The sequence below is a fragment of the Stegostoma tigrinum genome, chromosome 45, assembly GCF_030684315.1.
Source record: "Stegostoma tigrinum isolate sSteTig4 chromosome 45, sSteTig4.hap1, whole genome shotgun sequence".
Classification (NCBI taxonomy): Eukaryota; Metazoa; Chordata; class Chondrichthyes; order Orectolobiformes; family Stegostomatidae; genus Stegostoma; species Stegostoma tigrinum.
The window spans coordinates 14,435,799-14,451,234 of NC_081398.1; positions in this window are offsets into that span (position 1 = coordinate 14,435,799).

Consider the following 15,436-nt stretch of genomic DNA (forward strand, 5'->3'; position numbering starts at 1 on the left):
AAGGTGGTTTTGGCCCTTTTGATAGTCCCTAGACCTTCCTTAAAATTCTTCCAAGTACTTAATTAGACTTTACACAAGCAACCGTTTTCTATTGAAAATGTTGAGCCATCAAGTTGAATCTTTCTTTCTCAACCAATTTTACTCCACCAAGCTTGGGCCAAGTCTTTTTACTACAATAACTGAACCATCTGTTTCTCAAGTGGAATTGAAGTTGTACTCTTAATCTGTAGGGCTTCTTTGGTATAGGTTGGAACTTAAAGTATAGCTCAGGAATGGTCTTTTCAGCCTGTGGTGTTGTGCCAAACATGACGTCAAACTAAACTAATCTCTTCTGCCTGACCTTAGGCTATATCCCTCCATTCCTTTATACTTTCTACTCTATCCATGCCATTCACAATCTTTTAAATTTCTATCAGAGCGCCCCTCAAGCTTTTGCAAATCCAGTCTATGCAACCTTGCTTCTTGGCTAAAATTCCCCATCTTGGTAAATCTTTTCTGTTCCCGCTTCAAAGTATCCATATCTTTCAGCTAGTGTGGAGAGCTGGAACTGTGTTCAATATTCCAAGTGTGGCCTAAATAAAGTTCAGTAAAGCTGCAGCATAACTCGCCTATCCTTATGCGCAATGGTCCTTCAATGAAGGCAAGTATGCCATCCTTAGTGCTCCTGGAACCTGCATGCACAGATCCCTCTAAATATCGATACTCCTAAGAGTTCTGCCACTTGCTGTATAATTTCCATCTGTACTTTAGGTAAAGTGCATCACATTTGTCCAGATTAAATTCTATCTGCCATTATTCTGTCTCCAAATAATCTATATTCTTTTGTATCCGCTTGCACTCCTCACTATATGCAATTCCACCAATCTTTGTGTCATCTGCAAATTTAGTAATTAGACCAACCATGTTTTCCTCCAAATCATTTATAATCCAAATCCCATTATATGCTTTGATAGCCTTCTACATTATCAGCAGCTCCACTGATCTTTGTGTGGTGTGCAAACTTGCTAACCCATCCATCTACATTTTCATCCAGAGAGAATGGGAACTGCAGATGCTGGAGAATTCCAAGATAATAAAATGTGAGGCTGGATGAACACAGCAGGCCAAGCAGCATCTCGGGAGCACAAAAGCTGAAGTTTCGGGCCTAGACCCTTCGTCAGAGAGGGGGATGGGGAGAGGGAACTGGAATAAATAGGGAGAGAGGGGGAGGCGGACCGAAGATGGAGAGTAAAGAAGATAGGTGGAGAGAGTATAGGTGGGGAGGTAGGGAGGGGATAGGTCAGTCCAGGGAAGATGGACAGGTCAAGGAGGTGGGATGAGGTTAGTAGGTAGATGGGGGTGCAGCTTGGGGTGGGAGGAAGGGATGGGTGAGAGGAAGAACCGGTTAGGGAGGCAGTGACAGGTTGGACTGGTTTTGGGATGCAGTGGGTGGGGGGGGGGGGGGGGGGAAGAGCTGGGCTGGTTGTGTGGTGCAGTGGGGGGAGGGGACGAACTGGGCTGGTTTTGGGATGCGGTGGGGGAAGGGGAGATTTTGAAGCTGGTGAAGCCCACATTGATACCATTGGGCTGCAGGGTTCCCAAGCGGAATATGAGTTGCTGTTGAAAGGTCCCTATTTATTCCAGTTCCCTCTCCCCATCACCCTCTCTGATGAAGGGTCTAGGCCCGAAACATCAGCTTTTGTGCTCCTGAGATGCTGCTGGGCCTGCTGTGTTCATCCAGCCTCTCATTTTATTATCTTGGATTCTCCAGCATCTGCAGTTCCCATTATCACTTCCACCATTATCTTCTGTTTCCTATGGGCAAGCCAATTCTGAATCCAAGCGCCTAAATCACCATGCGTCCTAAGTATCTTACTTCTCTGGGTGAGCCAACCATGAGTGAAAGCCTTACTAAAATCCATCCACTGCTCTAACTCATTGATAATCTTCATCAGTTCCTTGAAAAATTGCAGGTTCTCAACCTGGCTGAGGTCTTATGCAAACTAAAGAATTGGAATCTAGAGCAAATTTTGGTAAAGACTGGTTCCCCAATCTCTCCCCAATCTCTCAGTTCCAATATGGCCATACTGGTCTTGACCTGCATTAGAACTGTGCCCATTTAACTATACATGTATTTTGAGTGGTTCTGATCTGGATGTTACTAAATCAGCTGTAGGTGAACCACCAGGATGTGTACTCCTAGATACTGGCCTGAGAGTTCTTACACAACTCAGGTCCACATACCAACAGCAGCTGTGATGGTTGGCTGACCTGGACATTCAAGAAAATTTAACCCTTCGGCTGAGGCTTGGCTTTGGTTTGTGGTTTTGCTGTGGGCAGACCTAGAGTCGTCCTGTTCAGGATGTGTCCTAACTGAGGCTATGCAATTGCATTCACCCAGACTGTTCCCCAAGCTCTCTTTGCCAGATGAGGTGTCCATTTCCATTGGAATACCCTGTAACTCATAAGCTCCACTTGCTACACTTTCTAACGATAAAGCTATTTGTAGCGCATGTTTTGAAGTCCAGTTAGACTTCAGCTAGTAGGTGCTTTTGTGTGGTTGTCCAATGAATCCCACATACCAGAAGGGGTTTCAGCAACTCACTTAAGGTTAAACCAAAATTTCATGCCTCTGCCAGTTGTCCTAACATTTTGAGATCAGGAGACTAACACTGTGGATCCACAAGCTGTCAGGAGAATTACTCATTGCTTTTTGTCCCAATATCATTTGTCTGAAAGAAATAAAACATTCTTTCCACGTACTGGGCCCTGCCTGTGACAGGATCAAACTGGTCAAGCTTCCCAAATAGCGGGACGATGCAGGAAATGCTTACTCCAAATCGGAGACGATTGTTGCAAGTGAATCTCTTCAGGCACGTGTTTATCTCTCACTGCCACTGAAATAACTCTGTGAAGGCTGGTATCCTGACACCAATTCACCCTTTTGTTTTACACATGCAGAGTACAGGACATGAACCCAGCTTGCTCAGAGCTGGCTCTTAGAGTGAACAGAACCCTGACATGCCTGTTTATTTTTTTTTTAAAAGAGATTCTGAATCTCCTGTTTTTTCTTTCATTCCTCACCTTACCACTATACAGCTGTAGTGCTTGTTTTTACCCCACAGCACCAATGGTTGTGTGTACGTGCAGTGACTCAGTAAAAAGACACTATTGTGCATTAAACTTTGTACTTTCTATCACCAGGAAATCGTCCCTGTGGGTCAGGGAACCATTAACCAGCAAAGCCTACGTGAAGAAAGTGAAGGGGAGAGTAGGGATTAAATCAAAATAGAAGAGGAAGTATAGCACTCCATCGGCCCCCACTCCCAACAATGGACGCTCCTATTTTTTTTGTTGGTCTAATCTCCTGTTTATATATTTTTTTGTTGCTCCCCTACAATATTATCCTTAAGCAGTAGTGCTCATTTTCACCAGCAGCCTTGCATGTGTGTGCAGACGTGAGACACAGTTTTAAACAAAACCCACCAGATGTGCAAATAACTTCATTAACATAACACCATCAGGAAAATCACCTATGTGACCAAAGCATCAGTGTCAAGCAGAGACCCTGTAACTCCTGTTTATACCTGTCAGCCAGGCCTCCCTGATTGGCCCAGGTTAACAGCCCTACTCAGGGAACTCATATTCTGAGCTCCATCTGACTGACCTTGTTCCAATCACTGCTCCTCCTACATTTGATTTCTTTATGCCGAAGAACTATATCTGACTCCTTGAAAGCATTCAATGTTTTGACCGCAACTGTTTTCTGTGGCTGGGAACTTCACGGGCTCACCATTCTGAGTGAAGAAATTTTTCCTCATCTCAGTCCTAAATGGCCTACCCTTGTCATTAAACTGTGATTCCCAGGTTCTGGACTGCCTGGTCACATTTATCTTGTCTAGCCCTGTTAAAATTTCATTGAATTCAGTGAGGTTCCCCTCGTTCCTTTAAACTCATGTGAACATAGTCCTAACCAATCTAGTCACTCTTTATACATGGGTCAGATAAATCATTTCTTCCGTAGTTGGAACATCCTTCCTCTGATAAGGAGACCTGAACTCAGTGCATTACTTCAAGTGTGGTCTCATCAAGGCTCATTTGCCACAAGACATCCCTGTTTCTGTAGTCTAATCCTCTCACTACGAATGCTCCGTACCATTTGCCTTCTTTATCACCTACCTGTTTATTTTCAGTCAATAGTGTACAAAGAGACCCAGGTCTCATTGCACTTACCCCTTTCCCAATCAATTGTTCAAATAATAACCAGCAATGCTGTTTTGCTACCAGATTCTATAACCCTGCATTTTATATGTACAATACTTCAATCTGCAGTGCATTTTGCTCACTTACTCAACCTGTCCAAATCACACTGAAGCATCTTTGCATTCATCTGATGTTCACTGCCCTGTCTAGCTTTGTGCTATTGGTAAACATGCAAATATTACACTTAGCTCCCTCATGTAAATCACTAATATACATTGTGAATAGCTGGGTTCCAAGCATTGATCCCTGCAATATTCCATTAGTCACTGCCTGCCACTCAGAATAGATCAATTTATTCCTACTCTTTTCTGTTTGCCAACCTTTTTATTTGTCCATGTTGGTACACTAATCCCATTCCCATTTGCTTTAATTTTACTTGCTAATCTTTTACGTGGGACGTTATCAAAACTCTCTGGATGTCCACATAAACCACGTTCACTGTTTTTCCTTTATCAACTGTCAAAGTAGATTTGTCAAGCAGAATTTCACATTTGTAAATCTGTGTAGACTCTGTCCAAGCCTGTCACTTTTCCAAGTGCGCTGCTATTAAATCTTTTATAATGAACTCTGACAGGGGTGAAAATGCTAATATTGGCCTAATCAATCTGTAATTTTGTTTTCTCTCTACCTTTTTAAAGAAGTGGGATTACTTTAGCAACCCTCCAATATACAGAAATTGCTCCAATGTCTATGGAGTCTTAGTAAATAGCCATTTTTCATTTCTAAACCACATTCCTGAGTACCCTGGGGTACACATTATCAGGTCTTGAGGATGATTTATTGGCCTTTAATCTCATCAATTTCCCCAACATAATTTTCCAACTAATTCTAGTTTCCTTCAGCTCTCTCTCTAACTAGATCCTGTGTTCCCCAACATATCTGGAATGTTATTTTGGTTCTTTTTGCATTAATATGTATTTAATTGGTCTGCCATCTTTATTCTTCAGCTTGCTATGTTTCTGATATAGGGATTTACACTTTTTAAAAAATCTTGTTGCATACCTGTAGAAGCTTTTATGGTCAGTTTTTTATGTTCCCAGCAGTTTATTCTACTGTGTTCTAATGGAGAATGGAGGGAATTGCATGCCCTGGATCAGAGCAGCAAGTTAAAAGGAAAGAATGTATTCTTATCCTAAGTGGTAGGAGCCAGACCTATGCAGACTGAGGCAAAGAATCTTGCTTGAAGTTACATCATGGTGACCTGGCAGAACTGAATTCTGTTAAGAACATTACCTATAGTACAGAGCTCTGGTGTAGCCCAGGGCCCCTATAACCCTCAGCTTGTGGGACATTAGGCAAGAACTGATAATGGCACAGTGGTAACATCACTGGGCTAGTAATCCAGAGGTCCAGCCTAATGTTTTGCAGATGTGAGTTCAAATCCCACCATGACAGCTCATCTCATTTAAACTCCATTAATAAAACTTGTAATATATAAAGCTAGCCCTGCTGACGGTCACATAAAATTGCTGATTATTACCCAAGTTTATCTGCTTCACTGGTGTATTTTATGAAATGAATTCTGCTGTCCTTGACAGCATATGTGACTCCAGACCTGCAGCAACATGACTGCCTCTCAACAGAACTCTGTATTGACCTTGGCAAGCAAATTAGACAATGCTTATGTCCTAGGAAAGTGGGAATATGCTGCTGAGCTGTTTTTAACCACAGAACTGTCGTCAAATCAGTTGAATTCAAATTTTTGGCACTATCTACCTAGCACAAAGTAGATGTGGGTTTTGTTGACACCTGGCCCTTGTCCTAGAAAGTTATGATAACATTGGTGAATGCTTTTAAATATAGGGATGTGGCAAGTGAGAGGGAAACTGGAGTTGAAAATTGTATTGAATGGTGGAGGTTGCTGATTATCACTAACCTTATGTGTATCATTTAGGCAGAGTGCCTTGAGTGAATCTGTGACAAAAGAAGTAATTTTCAACCATCGTTCACCTTGCACTATATGATGATTAATGTGAAAACAACAATTCCATAAACAGCTGATTTTTTGAATAAATAGCAGCTCAGAGATCTCTCCTTTATTAGCATGAGGATCTTTTACCCTTTCCCATGAGAAGGCAGATTGACCAATCAGTTTAATATCCCAATTTAAAGGCAGCAGTTTTGACAATGCTGCACATGCACTGGAAGTGTTGGCCAGATCACTCTGCTTGCATTACTGCAGTGGCACTTGGGAACATAAATGTTCACAATACAGTAAATAGCCTTTCACGCATGTGCTTGCCCTTTGAACAATACAATTAGATCTACTCCCCAACTTTTGCACCAGAGCTCTGAAGGGTGATCTCATCAATTTAACTGCCTAATTACCTCTTAAGATTCTATGGGAACTAATTCATTCCGTCTTTGGGTAGTGTATTGTAGATCACAACTTATCATGCAACATATTCATCTTGTTTCAAGCTCTGGTTTGGTGGTTGTTGTAAAGATGTGTTTTAATTATTGAACCTCATGTCAGTGAAAATAGTTGCAGTTTCTTGAAACTTAATCTGTCAAAACCACTCAACTTTGAACACCTCCACTGAATGTTATCTTGACATTAGCTGTGAGGAGACAAGACAACAAAATGTGAGGCTGGATGAACACAGCAGGCCAAGCAGCATCTCAGGAGCACAAAAGCTGACGTTTCGGGCCTAGACCCTTCATCAGAGAGGCGGATGGGGTGAGGGTTCTGGAATAAATAGGGAGAGAGGGGGAGGCGGACCGAAGATGGAGAGAAAAGAAGAAAGGTGGAGAGAGTATAGGTGGGGAGGTAGGGAGGGGATAGGTCAGTCCAGGGAAGATGGACAGGTCAAGGAGGTGGGATGAGGTTAGTAGGTAGATGGGGGTGCGGCTTGGGGTGGGAGGAAGGGATGGGTGAGAGGAAGAACAGGTTAGGGAGGCGGAGACAGGTTGGACTGGTTTTGGGATGCAGTGGGTAGAGGGGAAGAGCTGGGCTGGTTGTGTGGTGCAGTGGGGGGAGGGGACGAACTGGGCTGTTTTAGGGATGCAGTGGGGGAAGGGGAGATTTTGAAACTGGTGAAGTCCACATTGATACCATTAGGCTGCAGGGTTCCCAGGCGGAATATGAGTTGCTGTTCCTGCAACCTTCAGGTGGCATCTTTGTGGCACTGCAGGAGGCCCATGATGGACATGTTATCTAAAGAATGGGAGGGGGAGTGGAAATGGTTTGCGACTGGGAGGTGCAGTAGTTTGTTGCGAACTGAGCGGAGCTGTTCCACCTATCTGGACTCCATTTTCTCCCCCTTGGTCCAGGAACCCCCCACCTACGTCCGTGACACCACCCACGCCCTCCACCTCCTCCAGGACTTCCAATTCCCTGGCCCCCAACACCTCATCTTCACAATGGACGTCCAGTCCCTATACACCTGCATTCCGCATGCAGATGGCCTCAAGGCCCTCCGCTTCTTCCTGTCCCGCAGGCCCGACCAGTCCCCCTCCACCGACACCCTCATCCGCCTAGCCGAACTCGTCCTCACCCTCAACAACTTCTCTTTTGACTCCTCCCACTTCCTACAGACTAAGGGGGTGGCCATGGGCACCCGCATGGGCCCCAGCTATGCCTGCCTCTTTGTAGGTTACGTGGAACAGTCCCTCATCCGCACCTACACGGGCCCCAAACCCCACCTCTTCCTCCAGTACATTGATGACTGTATCAGTGCCGCCTCTTGCTCCCCAGAGGAGCTCGAACAGTTCATCCACTTCACCAACACCTTCCACCCCAACCTTCAGTTCACCTGGGCCATCTCCAGCACATCCCTCACCTTCCTGGACCTCTCAGTCTCCATCTCAGGCAAACAACTTGTAACTGATGTCCATTTCAAGCCCACCGACTCCCACAGCTACCTAGAATACACCTCCTCCCACCCACCCTCCTGCAAAAATTCCATCCCCTATTCCCAATTCCTCCGCCGCATCTGCTCCCACGACAAGACGTTCCACTCCCACACATCCCAGATGTCCAAATTCTTCAAGGACCGCAACTTTCCCCCCACAGTGATCGAGAACGCCCTCGACCGCGTCTCCCGTATTTCCCGCAACACGTCTCTTACACCCCGCCCCCGCCACAACCGCCCAAAGAGGATCCCCCTCGTTCTCACACACCACCCCACCAACCTCCGGATACAACGCATCCTCCTCCGACACTTCCGCCATTTACAATCCGACCCCACCACCCAAGACATTTTTCCATCCCCACCCCTGTCTGCTTTCCGGAGAGACCACTCTCTCCGTGACTCCCTTGTTCGCTCCACACTGCCCTCCAACCCCACCACAGCCGGCACCTTCCCCTGCAACCACAGGAAATGCTACACTTGCCCCCACACCTCCCCCCTCACCCCTATCCCAGGCCCCAAGATGACATTCCACATTGGCAGATGTGCAGGTGAACCTCTGCTTAATGTGATATACTGCATCCACTGTACCCGGTGTGGCTCCCTCTACATTGGGGAAACCAAGCGGAGGCTTGGAGACCGCTTTGCAGAACACCTCCGCTCAGTTCGCAACAAACTACTGCACCTCCCAGTCGCAAACCATTTCCACTCCCCCTCCCATTCTTTAGATGACATGTCCATCATGGGCCTCCTGCAGTGCCACAATGATGCCACCTGAAGGTTGCAGGAACAGCAACTCATATTCCGCCTGGGAACCCTGCAGCCTAATGGTATCAATGTGGACTTCACCAGTTTCAAAATCTCCCCTTCCCCCACTGCATCCCAAAACCAGCCCAGTTCTTCCCCTCCCCCCCACTGCACCACACAACCAGCCCAGCTCCTCCACTCCACCCACTGCATCCCAAAACCAGTCCAACCTGTCTCCGCCTCCCTAACCTGTTCTTCCTCTCACCCATCCCTTCCTCCCACCCCAAGCTGCACCCCCATCTACCTACTAACCTCATCCCACCTCCTTGACCTGTCCATCTTCCCTGGACTGACCTATCCCCTCCCCACCTCCCCACCTATACTCTCTCCACCTATCTTCTTTTCTCTCCATCTTGGGTCCGCCTCCCCCTCTCTCCCTATTTATTCCAGAACCCTCACCCCATCCGCCTCTCTGATGAAGGGTCTAGGCCCGAAACGTCAGCTTTTGTGCTCCTGAGATGCTGCTTGGCCTGCTGTGTTCATCCAGCCTCACATTTTGTTGTCTTGGATTCTCCAGCATCTGCAGTTCTCATTAGCTGTGAGGAGAACAACTTTGCTTTCCCCAGTCTCGCCCCACATCCCCCCCCATGACTGAAGTCAATTGTTCCATTATAAACAAAAAGCAAAGTACTGCAAATACTGGAGATCTGGATGCAAACAAAGTGATGGAGGCGCTCAGCAGGTTGGGTAGAGTCAGTGGAAAGAAAAACCAAGTTAATATTTCGGATCAGTTCTGATGGAAGTTCACAATTAATGGTTAATCTCACCATTGACTGCTTCACCTGGTATGCATTTGCAATGTAACATATTTTTATTACATTCTGGTGAATCTCTACAACCTCCCCATGTTGGCCCTAAGTTTAGGATGAGTGCCTGTGACCTGTGGCTCTCATGAGAGTGTTACCTGCTGAGCTGCAGCTGACAGTAAGAAGAGGGTGTGACACTCAGCATTCCTGAATTGACAGTCTGCAACACCTGGGCTATTTAGCAGGTTGTTTTAGGTTTCTGCAACAATGCCTCCACCCTATTCACCTTTACACTTCTGACTATTTTTTGACGTGTGTACATGTATCTCATCAACAAACATCTCTTATCCTGAAGGTGTTGAGTTCTGCTGCAGTATGATCCTGTAGTAGCCAGTCACAGTCTGATTGCTGCCTCTCTGATCAAAATTGGAGGTGTTGTGTGGAGTTATTATGCATGAGATAGGTGGTGGCCTAGTGCTGCTATCATTAGACAATTTGTCCAGAGACTGAGGTTCAAATCCTGGCATTGCAGTTGGAATTTGAATTCCGTAAAAGCCTGGGATTAAAAGTCTAATGATGAAACCTAACTTGTTCACACCCTTCCTTTAGGGAAGGAAATCTACCATCCTTGCCTAGTTTGGTTTACACGTGAGTTCAGGCTTCTAGGGATGGGCAATGTCCTGTGAATTATTTTCTTGTTTTTGATTTTTGCTGATCTGGAGTGAGAGTTGGTCACCTGATTTCACTTTGTGTTTCCTCCAAGTCCAAAAGCTCCCCTCTTTCCCTGCAGCCTCCTTGGAACTCTGTCCATGCAAAGTTGCTGAGCTGGCCAGGATCATCTAATACATTATAGGTTCAGCTGCCATGGCTGTGGGGTTGAGGTATGGTTGAAGGATGATCACCCTGATTATCTTGGAGAGGGATGAGGAAGTTTAGAACATAGAACATAGAACAGTACAGCACAGAACAGGCCCTTCAGCCCACAATGTTGTGCCAACCATTGATCCTCATGTATGCACCCTCAAATTTCTGTGACCATATACATGTCCAGCAGTCTCTTAAATGACCCCAATGACCTTGCTTCCACAACTGCTGCTGGCAACGCATTCCATGCTCTCACAACTCTCTGCGTAAAGAACCTGCCTCTGACATCCCCTCTATACTTTCCACCAACCAGCTTAAAACTATGACCCCTCGTGCTAGCCATTTCTGCCCTGGGAAATAGTCTCTGGCTATCAACTCTATCTATGCCTCTCATTATCTTGTATACCTCAATTAGGTCCCCTCTCCTCCTCCTTTTCTCCAATGAAAAGAGACCGAGCTCAGTCAACCTCTCTTCATAAGATAAGCCCTCCAGTCCAGGCAGCATCCTGGTAAACCTCCTCTGAACCCTCTCCAAAGCATCCACATCTTTCCTATAATAGGGTGCCCAGAACTGGACGCAGTATTCCAAGTGCGGTCTAACCAAAGTTTTATGGAGCTGCAACAAGATCTCACGACTCTTAAACTCGATCCCCCTGTTAATGAAAGCCAAAACACCATATGCTTTCTTAACAACCCTGTCCACTTGGGTGGCCATTTTAAGGGATCTATGTATCTGCACACCAAGATCCCTCTGTTCCTCCACGCTGCCAAGAATCCTATCCTTAATCCTGTACTCAGCTTTCAAATTCGACCTTCCAAACTGCATCACCTCGCATTTATCCAGGTTGAACTCCATCTGCCACCTCTCAGCCCATCTCTGCCTCCTGTCAATGTCCCACTGCAGCCTACAACAGCCCTCTACACTGTCAACGACACCTCCGACCTTTGTGTCATCTGCAAACTTGCTGACCCATCCTTCAATTCCCTCGTCCAAGTCATTAATAAAAATTACAAACAGTAGAGGCCCAAGGACAGAGCCCTGTGGAACTCCACTCACCACTGACTTCCAGGCAGAATATTTTCCTTCTACTACCACTTGCTGTCTTCTGTTGGCCAGCCAATTCTGTATCCAAGCAGCTAAGTTCCCCTGTATCCCATTCCTCCTGGCCTTCTGAATGAGCCTACCATGGGGAACCTTATCAAATGCCTTACTGAAGTCCATATACACCACATCCACAGCTCGACCCTCATCAACCTTTCTAGTCACATCCTCAAAAAACTCGATAAGGTTTGTAAGGCATGACCTACCCCTCACAAAGCCGTGTTGACTGTATTTGATCAAGCCATGCTCTTCCCGATGGTCATAAATCTTATCCCTCAGAATCCTTTCTAACACCTTGCAGACGACAGACGTGAGACTTACCGGTCTATAATTGCCGGGGATTTCCCTATTTCCTTTCTTGAAGAGAGGAATTACATTTGCCTCTCTCCAGTCCTCAGGTACGACTCCAGTGGAGAGCGAGGATGCAAAGATCTTCGCAAGTGGCGAAGCAATTGCATTTCTCGCTTCCCAAAGCAGCCGAGGACAAATCTGATCCGGGCCTGGCGACTTGTCAATCTTAATGTTTGACAAAATTTTCAGTACATCAGCTTCCTCTATCTCTATCCATTCCAGCATGCACACCTGCTCTTCAAAGGTTTCATTCACTACAAAGTTTGTTTCTTTCGTAAAGACAGAAGCAAAAAACTCATTTAGGGCTTCCCCTACCTCCTCAGGCTCCACACACAAGTTCCCTATGCTATCCCTGATCGGCCCTACTCTTTCTTTGACCATTCTCTTATTCCTCACGTAAGTGTAAAATGCCTTTGTTTTCCCGGATTCCTTCTGCCAAGCCTTTCTCGTGCCCCCTCCTGGCTCTCCTCAGACCATTTTTGAGCTCCTTCCTTGCCTGCAAGTAATCCTCTCTAGCTGAACTTGACCCTAGCTTCCTCCATCTTATGTAAGCTACCTTCTTCCTTTTCACTAGAAGCTCCACCGCTCTCATCATCCAAGATTCCTTAATCTTACCCCTTCTTGCCTGTCTCAGAGGGACATATTTACTCATCACTCCCAACAACTGTTCCTTAAACCGTCTCCACATGTCTATAGTTCCCTTACCATGGAACAACTGCTCCCAGTCCATGCTTCCTAACTCATGTCTAATCGCATCATAGTTTCCTCTTCCCCAATTAAATATCCTCCCATTCTGCCTAATCCTCTCCTTCTCCACAGCTATGTAGAATGTGAGGCAGTTATGGTCACTATCACCAAAATGCTCTCCCACCACAAGATCTGATACCTGCCCCGGCTCGTTTCCGAGCACCAAGTCTAGAATGGCCTCTCCCCTCGTCGGCCTGTCAACGTACTGCGTTAGGAAACCCTCCTGAACACACCTTACAAAAACAGCTCCATTCAAATCTTCTGCTCGAAGGAGGTTCCAATCAATATTAGGAAAGTTAAAGTCACCCATTACAACAACCCTACTTGTGTGCACACTTTTCCAAAATCTGTCGACCTATGCTTTCTTCAATCTCCCTGCTGCTATTGGGGGGCCTGTAGTAAACCCCTAACGAGGTGACTACTCCCTTGCTGTTCCTAATTTCCACCCATACTGACTCAGTAGGCAGATCTTCCTCGACAATGGAAGCTTCTGTAGCTGTGATGCCCTCTCTGATTAGTAGTGCTACACCCCCTCCTCTTTTTCCCCCCTCCCTATTCTTTTTAAATGTTCTAAACCCTGGAAGATCCAGCAACCATTCCTGCCCATGAGAAACCCATGTCTCTGTTATGGCCACAACATCATAGCACCAGGTACTGATCCATGCTCTGAGTTCATCACTTTTATTCCTGATACTCCTTGCATTAAAGCAAACACACTTTAACCGATCCCTTGGTTCCTTCCCAGGAAAATCCTTCCCACTAGCTGGTCTACCTCTTGCTACTGCCTCACCTGCATCAACGCTCACCTCTGGTATACAGCTCAGGTTCCCACCCCCCTGCCATACTAGTTTAAACCCTCTCGAACTACTCGAGCAAACCTTCCACCCAGGACATTGGTCCCCTTCCAGTTCAGATGCAACCCGTCCTTCTTGTACAGGTCCCACCTTCCCCAGAAGGCATCCCAATTATCAACATATCTGAAGCCCTCCCTCCTACACCAGCTGCGTAGCCACGTGTTCAGCTGCGCCCGCTCCCTGTTCCTCACCTCGCTATCTCGTGGCACCGGTAGTAAACCAGAGAACCCTACTCTGTTCGTCCTGCTCTGCAGCTTCCATCCTAACTCCCTGAAATCACTTTTTATATCCTCAAACCTATTTCTGGCTATATGAGTGTTTATCCAGAACCTTCAATCTAGCCTTCCTTTGGGTGGCTGGAGTGCAATATAGCTATGTACCATAGGAAAGCAAAGCAGGCTTAAACTTATGCACAGCAGGGTCCCACAAGGAACATGACTACTGGATATTCTGTTTTAGGTGCTATGAGTAAAGTATTAATGTCTCGCCCTTTAAAAGAGCTGTCACTGTTATAATAAAACTTATTTATCTTTTCCACCTCTTGACTATTTCTTTTGAAGAGAAAGAAGGGAAGGCTGTCATTTAAAGCTGATTTCTTCCCTGAAGGTGGGTGACTGAAATTATGAAAGGCCATCAACCTACAGAAACTAAACAGGGCGACTGTCTTCCAGCTGACCTGTATTTCCTGCATCTGCATGTGAGGAGACAGCCAGTAAAAGAAGAAACTCCAACTCTTTGATGCAGTAATACTGCAATTGTGAGCAATTCTATGGAAGGTTGGTTTGGGCCTTCAAAATATAGTGAGCTCTTCGCTCCTGGAAACTGTACTTTAGCTAGCCAGTCACTCACTCTCCTTGTCCCAAAAACGGCTGCTAGCAGCAGCTAAGCTTAAATCTGTGACCTGCTAGCAACCTCTTTGAGTGTCTATTGCCCACTCCCTCTGGTTTCATCATTTTTGAAAGCCACAGCTGATGTGTTTCCTGTTTCTCAGTTGACCACAGCTTCCTTCTCAGAAGTCTTGGTCTCACCGCTATAGCGTAAGAGGCCAAGTCTCCTCCCCTGCTACACTGCTCTTTGGGGTTGATATGAAAGAAGATGATGGGAAGCCTTGCAAGAGCCTAGGTGATATCTGGCACCTCATTTTCTGTAAGAGTAGAAGTGCTAAGGCAAACAAGCCCATAGATCAAGTGGTAGAAAATTAGATCAGAATAGTAAGGTAGTTGTTTTCAACTGGCATCTTTTCTTTATGACAATACCAACCCACTTCCTCCTCCATCCTAGCCCTCAGTCTGGTCTCTGTGTGGCACCCTTGCCTCTGACTTCGATCATTGTAGATTTGAATCCCACTCCAAGGACCTAAGCACATAAAATCCATTCTGTCACTTCCTGTGTTAGGGAGTGTCCCACTGTCAGTGGTGTCAATTTTCAGATAAACATTGTTCTGAGGTCCATGTCTGCCTTGCTGAGCAGTCATTCTTTTGTATTAGAGCAGGGAGGGGGAGTTCGCCCTGCTCAGTGCCTGAGGTTCCCTTGATTGACATAGCCATGAAGCAGGTGACCCAGGTATTGATAAGTAAAACATTGCTGTGCTCAGTTGGCCATGATGTTTGCCCCATTCTGCACCTGGAAAAGAGTGGGCAGCACTGCAGTTGTAGACTGAGCCACTGGAGCTGTTAAGGTACTTGCTGGATTGTCATGAGTGAGAAGCTGCCTGATGCCAAACATTACCTTCACCCAGGACAAATCCAGCCAATCGCAAGGCTCCCAGACAGGAGCTGGCAGTGCTCCTAGCTTCCTGCAGTGACTAACTGCTAAACCCTGCTTACGCAGAGCTGGAGTTTCAGAACCTGTGTTGGGATAAAGATCCACAAA